This window comes from Temnothorax americanus, unplaced genomic scaffold, assembly GCF_048541705.1.
Source record: "Temnothorax americanus isolate GAGA-0224 unplaced genomic scaffold, ASM4854170v1 Scaffold55, whole genome shotgun sequence".
Lineage (NCBI taxonomy): Eukaryota > Metazoa > Arthropoda > Insecta > Hymenoptera > Formicidae > Temnothorax > Temnothorax americanus.
Genome location: NW_027509705.1, coordinates 654,481 through 670,792, shown reverse-complemented (window position 1 = coordinate 670,792; position 16,312 = coordinate 654,481). Strand labels below are relative to the sequence as shown.

At 33.1% G+C, this 16,312-nt stretch overlaps 1 long non-coding RNA gene across 2 annotated transcripts; it reads left to right on the top strand.

The window, feature by feature from the left end:
- The first annotated feature begins 6,384 nt into the window (after positions 1–6,384).
- Positions 6,385–15,712, top strand: LOC143904627 (uncharacterized). Of its 2 annotated transcripts, none has more exons than XR_013258997.1 (4): positions 6,385–7,224; positions 10,728–11,172; positions 14,682–15,111; positions 15,397–15,712. It is a non-coding gene; the product is annotated as an uncharacterized LOC143904627 (long non-coding RNA). The 2 variants fall into 2 exon arrangements; XR_013258996.1 differs by having other exon boundaries at positions 6,386–7,224; positions 15,355–15,712.
- The last annotated feature ends 600 nt before the right edge of the window (positions 15,713–16,312 follow it).

The following is a 16,312-nucleotide window of genomic DNA, read 5'->3' as shown; positions in this document are numbered from 1 at the left end:
AAATCACAACAAACACTAATGTACAACGGTTTTAAAATTTATAACGACTTACCTAATAATATAAAATCAATTGACAATGTTAATGCATTTAGAAGAAAAGCGAGTAAATATGTTAAAGAGGTGTATGTGTGAGAGAATTGTACGAACTGTTAATCAAATATTTATTTATCATATTATTTATTTATTATATTATTTATTGAAATAATTGACCTGGTCTGGTTGGGTTTTTCTTGGGTTTCCCCAATCCTTGCAACAAATGTTGGACCACATGTAAATTCCCAAGCGACAATTAATAACATGTAAAATGTATATTGTTAAAGTAGCCGCTGAGGCTAAATAAACCGCATCAATCAAAAAAAAATCTTTCTCTTTCTCTCTCTCTCTCTCTCGTCCTTGATCAATGGATTGCAAAAAAACTGTGTGCGAATATTATATCCTTTAAACTGTATGCAATCCTTCTTTATCTTGTATCTGATAGACAAACAAACGGAAAGACAGAAAGACAATAAGATGATGAGATATAGAAAGGAAATAAAACAGAGAGACGAAGAAATGGAAAGACAAAAATTTTTTTAAGTATAAATTTGATATATAAGATACACACCTTTTTTCTTTTTACTCTTGCTCCTCCTTTTCTTCTTTTTCTTTTTTCTCTCTCTCTCTCTCTCTCTCTCTCTTTCTCGTCCTTGATCGATGGATTGCAGAAAAACTTATGCTAACCCTCTTCTACGTAACTGTCAAATGTCAAAGTCAACCACGAATTGAAGTGACTGGTATCAAAATCAAGATCGAGTTTCGAGGCAACCAATCAGCATCGCGGAAAAGAGGCAACAATAAACTATCCATGCCTTTTTTAGAAAGGGATATTATATATATATATATATATATATATATATATATATATATAACCGCGTTACGTCTTACAAATGTTTAATATTCTTACGTTACACGTTACAACACGTTATATCGATGATGTATAGGTACATATTTTTTCACGCGACAATTCCTGTTTCAGTCCAAGATATACAATTACATTATATCAGATGTTAAGATTACGTGTTATTTACAATAGCTGTTAATATCAGTGCTGCAACAACATTTTGCAATGTAATCAAACGTAACCATCAACCATCTCCTTTTCAACGTAATAATTAAATTGGTAGAAAATTATCAGCATGAATATTGTTGTATTTGTGCTGATATTTTATTAATAATCGTGAGCATGTAACGCGTAATTCTCACCGACATTTCTGCAAACGTCTACTTAAAAGTATGCAATTTCGAGATAGTTACTGACAGCTTTTTAAAAATAGTTATTGGTATAGATACGGAGTGCTTTCACTGTAAAGTAGAAAGCAATTTTCAGTTTCGGCACATATCATATTTATCAAAAAAAAGGCGCAAAATATCAAGAATTTCAAATCGCAGAGATGGCAGTTGCTTTTAAACTTCTAGACACAACGGAGATTACTTCTTACCGGCACACCTCTTCAAAATAATTTAACCGAACTGTGGTCGCTCGCATGCACTTTCTTATGCCTAACGTTTTCCAGTCTCATCGCGAATTTAAAGAGTGGTTTAGCAATCCTGTCACAGGCATGATCGAAGGGAACGGCGAATACAATGAGAATATAATCCGTCGTCAGCATAAAGTGTTGCGGATCACGGTGGATTTCGTCCACCACTTCACAAGTTTCGCCTTCGAGACTCGTCGACTCTCTGAGATCTCCGCAACAAAAGAGAGAAATGTTTTTCTAATGGCTATCAGAGCCAATTAGGCCAGTCATTTTCAATTTTCTGTGCAAAAAAATTAATAACCACTATTTTGTTTTTTTAATTGCTTTATTTTGTTGTTTTAAATAACATATTAAAAACAGAGAACGATACCGAGTGCGCTAAAAAAGTTATTCAAAATCAAAGGCCACAAAAATCAGTTTTTTGCAAAAATCTTGTTTTGTATAGCTCGGAGGTCAATTAAGGTGGTTACAAAAAAGAAAGATCATGAAATTCTCTACAAAAATAGTTCTACTTATTTTTTACATACGATGAATCGTTTGCGAAATACAAAGTAACGAATGTGTATGTCGAGCGTTATATTCATTTCCGCACCACCTTTGAGGTAAGATACAAAGCGCGTTTTTTTACATGGTGTCCCCAGTAGGCCTAATCCATGTCAAATGTAAAAAAATTACGTTCTTTAATTTTTTTAATTTTTTTAATTTTTTTTATTTAATCTTTGTTAATCTGTTGTTGACAATGGTACTGCAAATATCTTCTCTTATAATTGCTGCAGCAGTTTCAACTATACGTAAACGTTCTTCTGCTGGTTTTAATTTTTTATTTTTGTACCAAGCATTGGTCATATAGCCGTTTGAGTATCGCAAAAACATATTATTGTTATTTTATTTGGCTTTACAGTAATAATAATATTTTTACCATATTTTTCTATTAATTTTGTTTGGATCGTCATATCCGCAGGGGCATCTTCTCCAAGCAAATCTCGTAGCTTTGCTAACGTGAATTGGCAATCATCATGATTTTCGATGTAGTAAAATATTTTTTCCATTTTCTTGGCGATTTGTATGTCGATTGGTCAGCCTATCTTGCTGCTTGTTGGATGTTTTAAAAATTGTACATAACAATTTTTATGATATTTAGCTTTTACAGCTCTTAAATTAAACACAAAATTAACGTGATCTTTCACTATTCTTCTGAATCGGTCACCACGTGCATCCGCTGTTTTAATAATAGTGTCTTAAAATTGATTGTTCTCCGCAAAAAAATACGATTAATGTCGAACTCGTGTTTGTTTTGTGCCGAACCAGCCAACGAAGTGCTTGAGAGAAAAAAATTACAACAACGTAGATCAATTATAAGTTATGTGAGTACAAATCAATTTCAAGACACTATATTATTAAAACAGTGGATGCGAACGTGGTGACCGATTCAGCAGAATAGTGAAAGATCGCGTTAACTTCAAATTTGATTTAAGAGCTGTAAAAACTAAATATCATAAAAATTGTTATGTACAATTTTTAAAACATTCAACAAGCAGCAAGATAGGCCGACCAATCGACATACAAATCGCCGAGAAAATGGAAAAAATATTTTATTACATCAAAAATCATGATGATTGCCAATTCACGTTAGCAGAGCTGCGAGATTTGCTTGGAGAAGATGCCTCTGCGGATATAACGATCCAAACAAAATTAATAGAAAAATATAGTAAAAATATTATTATTATTGTGAAACCAAATAAAATAACAATAATATGTTTTGCGATACTCAAACGGCTATACTGACCAATGCTTGGTACAAAAATAAAAAATTAAAACCAGCAGAAGAACGTTTACGTATTGTTGAAACTGCTGCAGCAATTATAAGAGAAAATATTTGTAGTACCATTGTCAACACAGATTGACAAAGATTAAATGAAAAAAATAAAAATAAAATAAAATAATTAAAAAACGTAATTTTTTTACATTTGACGTGGATTAGGCTTACTGGGGACACCATGTAAAAAAAAACACGCTTTGTATCTTACCTCAAAGGTGGTGCAAAAAGGGATACAACGCTCAACGTACACATTCATCACTTTGTATTTCGCAAATGGTTTATTGTACGTGAAAAATAAATAGAACCATTTTTGTAGAGAATTTCATAATCTTTCTTTTTTGTAACCACCTTAATTGACCTCCGAGCCATACAAAACGAGATTTTTGCAAAAAACTGATTTTTGTGACCTTTGATCTTGAATAACTTTTTTAGCGCACCCGGTATCGTTCTCTATTTTTAATATGTTATTTAAAACAATGAAACAAAGCGATTAAAAAACAAAATAGTGGTTACTAATTTTTTTTGCACAGAAGCCATATTTTTGTTTAAAATGACTGGCCTAAATATATTCCTCTTGTTTCCTACTGCTAGCATTTTGTAGCCATGACTTTATGGTTTTAAGTGATGTATCAAGGTCGCTGTCCGGAAATTTAAGTGATAAAGCTTCTGCAAAACAAAAAATAATTAAATTATTAAAGGATAAGACATCCATATTAAGTTAAACAACAAAAATAAATTAAAGAATATATTTGCAACAAGGATATAAACACAGTAGTGTACAGTAATTTAGTACCTTAATTGAGTACAATAAGTATAATTTGTATATCAAAATTGTAGGATTATTATTTCAGAGTTTGTTGGTATATAAAGTATTCCAAATTTGCAAAAAAATAATAAGACAATATTAACTAAAGAGCAAACTAACAAGACATTAGAATTTTAACTTCAATAACTGTCCACAGTTTCAGTGTTTTTAAGCTTCTTTTCTCACCATGGCCATCAAAATTATAATTTTTGGCCAAAGAATTATACATAAGTTTTTGCATAATTATGGTAGCAGTTTTACTTTCATCACTAGCAGATCCAAAAGAGGTAAAATAATCACACTAAAAATAATAATATACATAAAATATACATTTCATAATCAGATATAACTAGAATTTATTAATAAAATTAAATCATTTTGCATGTAATTAATCTATTAAAAAATAAAATTTATAAAAAACGATTAAATGCTACTGGACAAGAGAAAAGATAAATGAAATAAAAACAGATAAAATAAAAGGTAACATAAAAAAAGTAAAATAATAAATTCAATAAAAAAAATTAATAAAATATTCGTACCAAGGAAATTTTATTTTCAGAATCACACAGCCATTTCTCCATTGCTTGGACATCACTTTCATTACGAAAAGGCAAAGAAGGCATGTTATGTGGTTCCAATAATATTTTCTTTTTCTAAGGAAGCAAACATCTATTTATATAGTTTTCCTTGATTCTCGTTATAACTGTATTTATTTTGCAACTTAAGTCCTCCAATTTTCTGTCTATCTTAGATAACTGAGTATTCAAATCTGGAAAAAGAGTAAAAATATTTTTCAACTTTTAAAGAAAAATTATTTTCCGTATTAATAATTAGATTGATAAATGTTTCACAAATTGTGATTTTGACTTTTTTTTTATTTTTACTTTCAGAAAAAATCATCTTTTGTGCCATAAAGTAGAGACAATCAGATTTATATAGGAAGATGTGTTTATATAATTATAAGTAAAAATGCGAGAAAACAGAAATATTCAGCATGTTAAATCTGATTGTCAACATATAAATCTGATTGTCTCTAGTTCATGACACAAAAGATGAAAAATAAATGTAGAATATATATCTTGCATTTTATTTTCTTTCTCTGATGTCGTAGAGGAAGAACTCTTATCTCTCTTGTGCTTAAAGTTTGATGCTGCTTTAGAAGGAATATCCACATGTTCCTTGATTGCTGTATCATTCGCGACAAAGTCATCAGTGCTACTAATTGAGTCGACTGGATCTTCAAAATTTGAATTCTTTTCAATATTCAGTAACTATCTCGAAATTGCATACTTTTAATTAGACGTTTGCAGAAATGTCGGTGAGAATTACGCGTTACATGCTCACGATTATTAATAAAATAACAACACAAATACAACAATATTCATGCTGATAATTTTCTACCAATTAAATTATTACGTTGAAAAGGAGATGGTTGATGGTTACGTTTGATTACATTACAATGAGTTGTTGCAGCACTGAAATTAACAGCTATTGTAAATAACACGTAATCTTAACATCTGATAAAATGTAATTGTATATCTTGGACTGAAACAGGAATTGTCGCGTGAAAAAATATGTATACATCATCGATATAACGTGTTGTAATATGTAACGTAAGAATATTAAAAATTTGTAAGACGTAACGCAGTTTTAATATATATAGATTTTAAAATATATTTTAATATATTAAAGAAATTTTTTAAATTAAATGTTTTTCACTCTTTTTCTCTCTTTAACAAGACCCGACAATGTATTAGGTATTTTTAGGCTGATATTTATTCCCGGCGAGAAATGATCCATCGAATCGACGTCTACAAACGTCTAATTAGACGTCTATAGACTATTAATAAATTCGATTGCAAAAATACATTTCGATCTCGACAAAAGGGAAGAGAATTACGAAATCGCGGAAGAAGCGACAGCTTTGTTGGCGAAATACAATAAAGATTACTTTGATAGCGAGCATAAAAAGCCATCGAAGTATCAACCTGGCGATTACGTTATGATTCGCGATACACAAGTGAAACCAACCGAGAATCGTAAACTTATACCTAATTATAAGGGATCATACATGATTGCGAGAGCGTTAAATAAAAAATAGATATGTATATACCTACTGTCGCCCGATCGCCTCAAACCGTGGGTGAAACCTATGACGTCGACACCCAAGAGTGACGAATAATATAGGATCTAAATAAATCAATTATTAGTTTGTAAGGACGCGTAGTGAGTAAGAGATAATATTGTTTAACCGAAGTAATATTTATTTTGACATTTCAGCCAAAGAGTTTAATTTTTGTTAACACGTACGCCTCATTCGGGACGAATGACGTTTCAGAAGGGCCGAACTGTATAATAAGAAGCGTTAAGATTAGTCACGTTGGCACCGTAGCTGGCGAACCTGCGGAAACTTTGAGAGAAGACATCACGCTGGACACGCGTGATCAGAGCCGAACACGGAGCTCGTTGCTCCGATTGTAATACGCGGCAGATGATTGTGAGCCGCAAAAGGTAGAGGTGGACCGTCTCCGGTTGCGCGCTGCGGTGCCTACCGTATCGAATCGTGTGTAACGAAACAAGAATAAACTGTATTCAATTAAGCACTTCTGATATATCTATTATCCTGACATCCCGTCGAGTTGATCCTTACTCGTGACTTTTTAAATTTTGTGGTTTTGTGATGTCTCCACGCCTTCCCCTGCAAGACGCTCGTAAAATAGAAAAAAGTGATATCCAGGGGGGAGTGCCTGATGCTCCCGAGTTTGAAGATATAGAGGATATAGAGAGGCCCGCTGCTCCCGAACCCCCGCGCCAACCGCTTTCGCGCATCTTACGTGGAATCGGACGGATACAACTAATCTGGGACACTCAACTGCGGGCTCGACATTCAGGCGCTTACCGCCCCGTGAACGTTGGACGCGCGCAACAGCTCGCTAACATCCGCGCGATCATCGAACGCGGGCGAGCTCAATCGGTCGTCGGACGCGAGCGGCCGCGGGCAGAGGTGCACGCGAATTTATTGGCCGCGTTGAGACGGATGACGGTGGGCCGCGGCCATGGGGCTCCTCCTCGTCAAGATTAAGGTATTTTCTTTTTTTTCTTTTTTATCTAAAAATTAATAACGCGGGAGCGAGAGAGAGACCGAGCGCGAGGGAAAGACAACGCGAGCGGGAGCGCGCCATGTGACGACACTCGGACCCCTTGCCATAAAACGTGGACCCTCCCCCTCTCCGCGGACCCCTCGGCCGCTCACATCAGAAGCATGAAATGTTTATAAATTAGAACGTGTCCCGACGCGCTGGCCGCCCTGACAAACCCCTTCCCCCTGCCCGCTCACCCTCGAGTCTCCCCCGCCCAGCTTCCCTCTCGGAGCACCCGGAACAGAACTCTCTAAATAACTCCTACTCAGAGATCACTTAAAAATGATTTTAAAATAATATATTATACGAAAAATAATTTTAATAATTTGCACAATACAAAAAGTAATTTTTATCATTTCTATAATTGTGTGGGGAAATTTATTATCCCTTTTGGATTTTACGTCATTCATCTGAATTTCTCATCTCTGCATGCTTTTAAGATGAGATTCAGCAACAAATCGTTCGAATCGATAAAAATACGCATATGGGCCATGAGCTTTAAATTTTATTGGAATGCGCGTCTAGTAATTTTCAATCATGTATTTTCAAATTAAAGTTTTATTGTTTATATTATAAAGTTTATATATTTAGAAGTTTAATATAAATTTTATAATCGCGATCAAATTAAAACGCTGTTGACATAGAAGAATTTGGTAATTATTTACAATGACTAACACAGCTCGGATTACTTTGACCTTGACATATGTTGTCAAGATCACCTTCCTGAGTGACCTTCAAAAGATTTTAGTCGGCGGTCATTGTTTATTAAAAAGTTATAAACAAAAAAAGTTTGAAAAATATAGCAGCTATTTTGAGTATTGGAAGGCATAAATGACTAATAAATGTCGAAATAGTTCACGCATACACTTTTCACGCGAACCGAAGTTCACCCACACCCCCTACTTTTGGGGGAGGTGCGGTAGCCCCTCCCTCGCTTACGCGAGCGCTTACGTGTATAGATATGTAGGTTAGTTAAATTGACGCGCTTTAAACACTTAAATACTTTTAAAGCGCGTCACTAAACTACATAGGTTATATATATATATATATATATATATATATATATATTATTTTTTTATTTATTTTGTACATAAATAAATTAATATATTTGTACTTTGTGTATGACTTTATGGTTGTTTACATTACTTGAGAGCTGTTTTGGTTTGTTTCGCGTGGAAAATGTATGCGCGGAGACAGCAAGTTAAAAATGTTAAAAAAATTGCTAAACTTTAGAGTCGCAAAAAATTTTTTTGGTATATATATTTTTTTATCTAAAAGGAACCTATTCACAAAGTTTCACGACGGAAAAATACAGTCTTGAATTATATCTAAATTAAATCTGAATTAATTCCGCGTAAATTAAAAATTAAACTTTCCATAAAACTCCTACGGTTCCGATTTAAAATTAAATTTCCGTGCACTTTTCTAATTTCGGGTAATCGCGATCATAACTATAGGTTTATCAGATAAAGACATGGGTAGGTAGAAATATTATTCATGTAGGTAAGTAGGAACGGGTAAAAACTAGATAAAAATCGAGTAGGTAGAGATACGGATAGGTAGATTATGAGGGAGGGGTGATTTGATGACAAAAAGAAATTAATGTATTTAATAATTTTTAGAAATTTTTAAGTTTATTTTTATGAAAGTGCAATAATATAGGTTAAGAATTATGTACAAAACATTACATTTTGTTGTATAATGTGTATAAAATGTATTAATGTATAAAATGTTAGATAAATTGTATAAAAAACGTAATTGTGTAAAATTAAACTTATGTTTAATTTATGTAATCTGAGTTACACGAAATCGAAACGTGTTTATAACACAAAACTTTCTAAAGTAAAACGTTATTAAATATTTTCTTCTTTTATTTTTCTTTAATAGCGTTTAAAAATATCACTAATTTTTTATAATGTATAATAAGAATTTTTTAAATAAAAATACGAAGATTTTATGGCTAAGCTAGTGGTCGAATATTAACTTTCTAATACTCGTGAAATTTGACATCTCCGTTTTACTGATTGTGAGTCGCGAATGTATTCGAAAAAATAGTTCCGATTCAGAAGTTATATCGTCAGGAGCATTATATCGTCAGCTACGAGTCAAAAGTTGAAAAATTGCTTGGTTTTAAATTTACAAAATTAATTTAGAACTAAATTAATTTTTTTTTTTTAGTTCTAAATTAATTTCCTAAATTTCTTTCCGCGGTAAATATTTGTGAAAGACTATTGCGAACACCGCGTTTTTTCCACGTTCGTGATCGCGATTTATACTATCTCGGTAATGGACTTTATCACTGTTTCTCACGTTAGGTGAACGCTAGCGAATGCGTGGTTCGTATACCGGCGTAGAGTCGAAATAATCTTTATTGTGATGAGTAATTTCTCGTCGATTTTCGTGAGACCTATCTGCGAGACGCCTAATTCGGCGTCTCGTTAAAAGTTGGAAGTTAACCGTTGCAGTGGCGAAATTAATCCCAGGTTTTCTTAGCGGTTTCCGGAAGCAGTAGTTTTGGCAATGAGTCCATGTCGACTACCACATGTTTTACAATCGCTGAATTAATTATTATATATTCTTAGAGAAGATTTTATTCTTCTCGTTAAATGTTCTCCCATTAATAGTAATACCTACTAATATTACTTTTACAATAATGAAACTTATTAATAGTAAAATGTGTATAGATATAACGATAAATTTATACTATTAAAAAAATAAATTCAAATCAAAAATCATTTTGCATGTTCTTCTCAATACATTCGAATCGTGCTTAAGAATGTAGTTACAAACGTGTATGTTTTTTCTTTAATTTTTGGTCTCTTTTTAGAGACCATTTCCAGATACGTAGGAGTTAGCTGATTCGTACAGATTAATTTTTAAGCATTTAAATAGTTTAGATATTTTTATAATAAAATACATGCGCAAACGGTTATATTTTATATTCAATAAATTTTAATTTTTATTAATTTTTAGAAAAGTTTAGAGTTTTTCTTTCTTGCACATCCATGAATGTAATAAAAAACGTGCGGATACTTAAAAAATTTGATACAAGTCGAATGGGTACCCTGATATTAAATTATGAAGTATCGATAACTTGAATTTAAACGTAACAAAGAAATTGGTAAATGATAAGATATACATATATTGTAAAAGGTTCCTATATAAAATTTTTGAGAATCTATTATCGGGTTCGACTTGTTTCAAATTGAGTTGGTACCCCAGGATTATTTGTATCCGCATATATTAAAGTTAAGATGAAGGCGCATGTATTTCATTATTCTTAAATATACTCGTTTGTAATTACTTTTCCGTAAAACCTGTTTTATCCATGTATTTTTTAATAGAAAACTGCGATAAATATTATTTTTTATTTTGTGTAAAAGTAATTTTTTTTCTATATATTATTCTAGTTATATTATATATATATAACATCATTACATTTGCAGATGTAGCACGGATGCGCACCAGAATGATGTTTCACATCGGCAGTGTCGGAAAATGAACGTGACTACGTAATACCAATTTTGAAAATGGATGTACTGGCGATAGTGTACAAGGGATTTCAACGATCCTACGAAAAAGGCCGAGGTGGCCTCTCTTAGGCTTCTCTCTGCTGTTGGCCTTCCAGGCGGCCGAGCCCACGCTTTCGAAAATCACATGAAGCGCAGCGTCGCGCGTCGTGCCTTTAGCTACGCCGGTCACGCGGCTACCGAGTAGCTAATCAGAGTGAAATTCTATTCCAACGAGACGGCACACGGTGCTTCTTTCGGATAATGCTCGTCGGTTTCAATTACTCCTTGAAAAGTCCTAGGATCGTAAACATAGAGCGAGCACAGGAAGTTTGAAGGTGCCTGAACGACACGAGAAAACCAAGAGAAAGCTATCTAACAGGTAAAGGATCTACATTCTGTTCTGTTTCGCCGACGATCTGAATGAAAGCTTGCCGCGTGCGACGTGATCTAATTGGATGTAATACAAGTATTCGTAACCAACGTGAGATTATTACTTTTTGGCCGTGAAAATACTTCGACGAAATCGTCGAAATAAGTAAAGCGAAACGTTTCATCTCCGCTCAATCACGCTATTGTATATAATATTATCAAAGTGATAAGGTAAAACTAAATGAGCCAATAATTCCATTGTAAGATTAAGGTAAACTCGGGTAAGATATGGCCATAGAGGAAAGATGGCCATCCACCTATAATCTTCTTCTTCTTCTTCTGGTTTATGGCACAAAAGTTTCCTCACGGATAATATCGGCCATTATTCATGGCCAACCTATGTTCTTTCAATCTAGCTCGCCATGATAGCCCAGTCAATAGAGACATTTAAATGGATTTAATTCCGGGAAGCGATTTTTTTTATTGTTTTGGAGGGTCATGGGTAGTCTAAAACCGGATTTTCAGGATTCTAACCCTGGAGCGTTAGCCGCCATTTTGTTTAGAAGGGTGATTTTGTAAATATCTCGCTTATTTTCAACTTTAGAGTGAAAGTGGTAATAACCAAATTTGTATAAAATTTAATACTCTACAATTTTGGTCGTTATCATTTTTCACCTAGAATCGATATTTTGGGCCTTAGACTCGAAAATGGGGGGTGAAATTTTTTTATTTGTTTTTTATTTTTTGAATTTACACTTGGTATAATAAAAGACATCTTTTTCACACCACCACGGGGGTAGAGTTTATGGCGCGTTTATCCAAAAAAGAAAAAAAAATGAAAAAAATTTACCCCCCACTTTCGAGTCTGAGACCCAAAATATCGATCTTAGGTGAAAAATAATAAGGACCAAAATTGTAGAGTATTAAATTTTCTACAAGTTTGGTTATTACCACTTTTACTCTAAAATTGAAAGTAAACGAAATATTTACAAAGTCACCCTTTTAATCAAAATGGCGGCTAACGTTCCAGAGTTAGGATCCCGAAAATCCGGTTTTAGACTACCCATGACTTTTCGAAACGGTAAAAAAAAATTGCTTCCCGGAATTAATTCCATTTCAGCGGTTTTTTCGGGATCTATTGACTGGGCTATGAAACATCGAATGAACATGAGTTGGCTATCTTTCCTGTATGGTCATTTTACCCGAGTTTATCCTATTGAACAGTACACGAGTTTTCCTAAATGATTTGCACCTAGAGCATTATCATAAACGCACGTTTAGAAACGTCTCATGTTATACGAAAAATCTCATGTCGCATGAAGAAAGAGCAACGACGAGTAACATATTATCCTAATTTTACAATAAATCGTAATTTTATATTCCATATATAATAGATTCCAGATCCAACGTGCTTTTACATTGCGCTAATAATTAATGTTTCTCCCTTTTATGTAACTAAAAATTTAATTTTATATACATTTATGTACTTACTGTGATATTTATCTCGCAACAATGTGACCCTTTACGATCAATCTTAAATTATTATTGCTCGCGCGAGTCTTTATTTTTTTATGCCTACCCTAACATTACACTACGCAACAACTGTGCCGGTTTATTTATACGAAACATGTCTGAACTAGTTTAAAAAAATCAAGAAACTGGATGTATCAAAAATCCGATAAACAAATATTTGACTGCACGTTAAATACTTTGATATAAACAAAAATGTTGATGGAATCAGTTTCATCTTCACGCAAGTAAATTTTTCGCGCGTCTCAGATAATTCGCACCAGACTCGCTTTTTCTAAAGAATTTTAATTCCCGCGAGAAAGGGAGGAATATAAATTGCCACTGACTCTTGCAGCAAAGCGTATATAATTGTGTATTTCTCGCGCTAAAACAAAATAAAATATTTGCATGTAGTGACATAAATCGTTGCCGATCCAAACTCAAACTTTCGCGATCGACAATAATTGAATTACAATCAGCGAGTCAGAAGCATTATTTAATCTATATAGCTGCGGTCCACTTGACGCTACAAATGCTTCGAAGCATTCCTCTTCTCTTTTCTTTCAATGAAGAAAGAAGGAGAAGAAGAACGCTCCAAAGCATTTGTAGCGTCAAGTGGATCGCAGCCTATATATTTAACCCCAATGCTCCTACATATAATGACGAAGATAATTCGTCGAAAATAATTAAAAACGTTTGCAAATTATATTGGGTCGGGATAATTTTACATTGTTTATAATACGATGCACAAACGGCTCCTGGATCATTCTGAGAACGTTGAGTGAGCTGAATCGAATTCTACAATTTTAAATTGCAGTAACAAAATTTGAGGAAATTTACTTGCTCACTATCTTCTTGAAAAACTGGTTTTAAAACTTTTTAATGTCTATTTATATACCTCTAATTCTTAAAACTAGAAATTAGATAAAAAGAAAGTTAAATCAAGATTAAAATTGATCTATATTGATCTTATAGAAATGGATATAAATCGATCAATCAAAAATTCTCAGATGAAATCAGATGAAATGTAAAGCGTTTAAATTAGAAGAGACCTTTTCTTCTATAGTTTAATAAAAGTCGACGTCTTAATATAAAAATTATTACAAAAATTGACTACAATTTATATGCAGATCTCACATTAGAAATTGTCTTGTTACTGTTGAATGTGCGTTTATTGTTTTATTCATTAATGTCTATTACTTGCATACAATTATTTAATAATAATTTTATTATTATGCATGTCGCATTTAAGATAATACATATAAAATATCACAGAGAGTTTTTCCATGTTAAAGCATATGTCCGAAAAATAATGAAAATAATTTTTTTACGCTCTCCAGGAAGGCTGCGCGAGGAAAGTGATGATCGAGTTAGTTGAGGGAAAATTTTAAGTATACAGTCGGACCCTCTTCAGTTGAGCCTTTCGAACGGTCGGTACGTTACAGAAGTGCACCCTTGTTTTTTACTCTCGTCGCGGACGAAAATGCAGAAGAGCATCGACCAGCGTTACGCAATTGAATTTTGCGTGAACTTTGGAAAAACAGTTTCTCAGAAACGTTTGAAATGCGCTGAGGACAATGTATGGGAATACCGCTTTGTCATATGGAAGGGAAGCCGTTTAGGTCTGTTCTATACAATCAGTCGTATATCATAGTCGGATGTTGGAACGCATCCGACCGTCTAATAAAAGAATTTTTTTTCCGAAAACGAATTTTCCTCATTGTACCATCGGCTATACGTTTCAACATTTGACTCCGACATATGTAGAACGACTGATTGTAGGACCGGCCTTAGGATGAACAGCGCTCTTCTGGGCGACCTTCGAAAGGCTCGGATTCAACTGAAAGGATCTAACAGTATACCTCAGATTCCCTCTCAACTACCTCACATTCTCTACGCAGCCTTTCTAGAGAACGTAAAAAAATCATTTTCATTACTTTCCGGACACACCATGTATATAATGCAGCACGTCATATATAATCATATATAATCATATATAATGTGTTGTAGAGTTATTCCACTATGGCAGAGTCAGATATGACTGCACAGGAATGGAAAGAGAAAGGTAACAAAGAGTTAAAAAAAAACAATTGGCCTAAAGCCTCAAGTCACTATACAAACGCACTGAAACTAGAAAAGGACAACGCTAAAAAAGCAGCGCTCTACGAATATCGAGCGGAAGCTTATTTAAAACTGGGCGATTACGAGAAAGTGATTGAAGACTGCGACAGTACGTTAAAGATATGTTGTAATAGAGTATTGCATCACAGATGTCAAGCGCTAGAAGCGTTAAAAAAATTCGAGGAGGCATATATAAAGATGCACAGATTATTATTTCATCTGACCCCGATAACGAAAATATGCAATCCGAAGCGGAGCGATTATTTGAAATTGTACAAGAACATCGCGGCGTAAGAGAAATTCACGTATTAGCGCCAAGGTAAATACACATAACTATTACAAAAGATAATATAAAAATTTTAACAAATATCTCATATTGGATATATTAGTAATAATTTATGTTTCATTTAATATATAATTTGACAAATGGATTTGAGTTTTCTCTTTTTTATTTATTATACAATAATTAATTTTTATAGTTTAATAGTCTGCACACACTGTATGGATAAAAATTACATAATATAAATATAATCTTTTACAGTTATTTATATGTTTATTACAGGTTATTATATTTAAGTATATGCTTAATTGTGCTTTGTGTTAGGTATCACAAATGCTAGATCTAGCATTGAATGTAAGCGTAAATATGAAAAAACGTGAAACTGCTATGAGTAATCTGCAACTGCTCACATATGAGAAAGTTAGTGCCGAGGTGATCTTCAAAGAAAATAATTAATTTATCCAAAATCACACAACTTGTGAATATCGAAAAGGACGTCTATGCCTTGTGCACTGATAACATTAAACATATCGATTAAGAAAATATGTGAATATTAATAAGATATTAATTAAAATCGAAATGTCATATTAATATTATAGAATATTATATTTTTAAATAAATGGTAGTTTAAAATGTATAATATAATTAATAAGTAATATAATTTTGCATTTACAAGACACCTGCTTTGATGTTTTTTACCCATGATAAATAATATTCTAGCTTTTTCGAGCACAGAAGTATACTCCTTCTCGACAGGCTTGCGTCGGTCGTCTCGCTATGACTCTGCGAAAATTTCTTTATGAATTCTTAATTGTTGTTCTTGCAGGCTAAAATTTCTTTCTTCGCTGCTGTTAGCAATTGGTGAAACTCGGAGAGTGCCGAGGATGTAGAGACAGTTTTTATTTAGGTTTGATCCTCGCAAAATGGAAACGCCGGCTTCTTTTAAGACGCCGCTAAAGTTTGTTTACCTTGTGGCAACCAATCAATCTAAGTATATATTTAATAATAATATATTACAATGTATACATTTATATTAATATATAGGTGTACGAGCTACTAACGCTTTCTACATTCTCTATAATGGATTTTTACCAAATCCGTTAATTCGTATTCTTGAAGATTTTATTATTCTTATGTTTCCACAGATAGTCAGAAAACATGTGTAGCTTTTTTCAGCACAGTTGAAGTAATTTCCAAAGTAATAAAAAGTGATATAAGCACAAACGTATATCATGCTCGT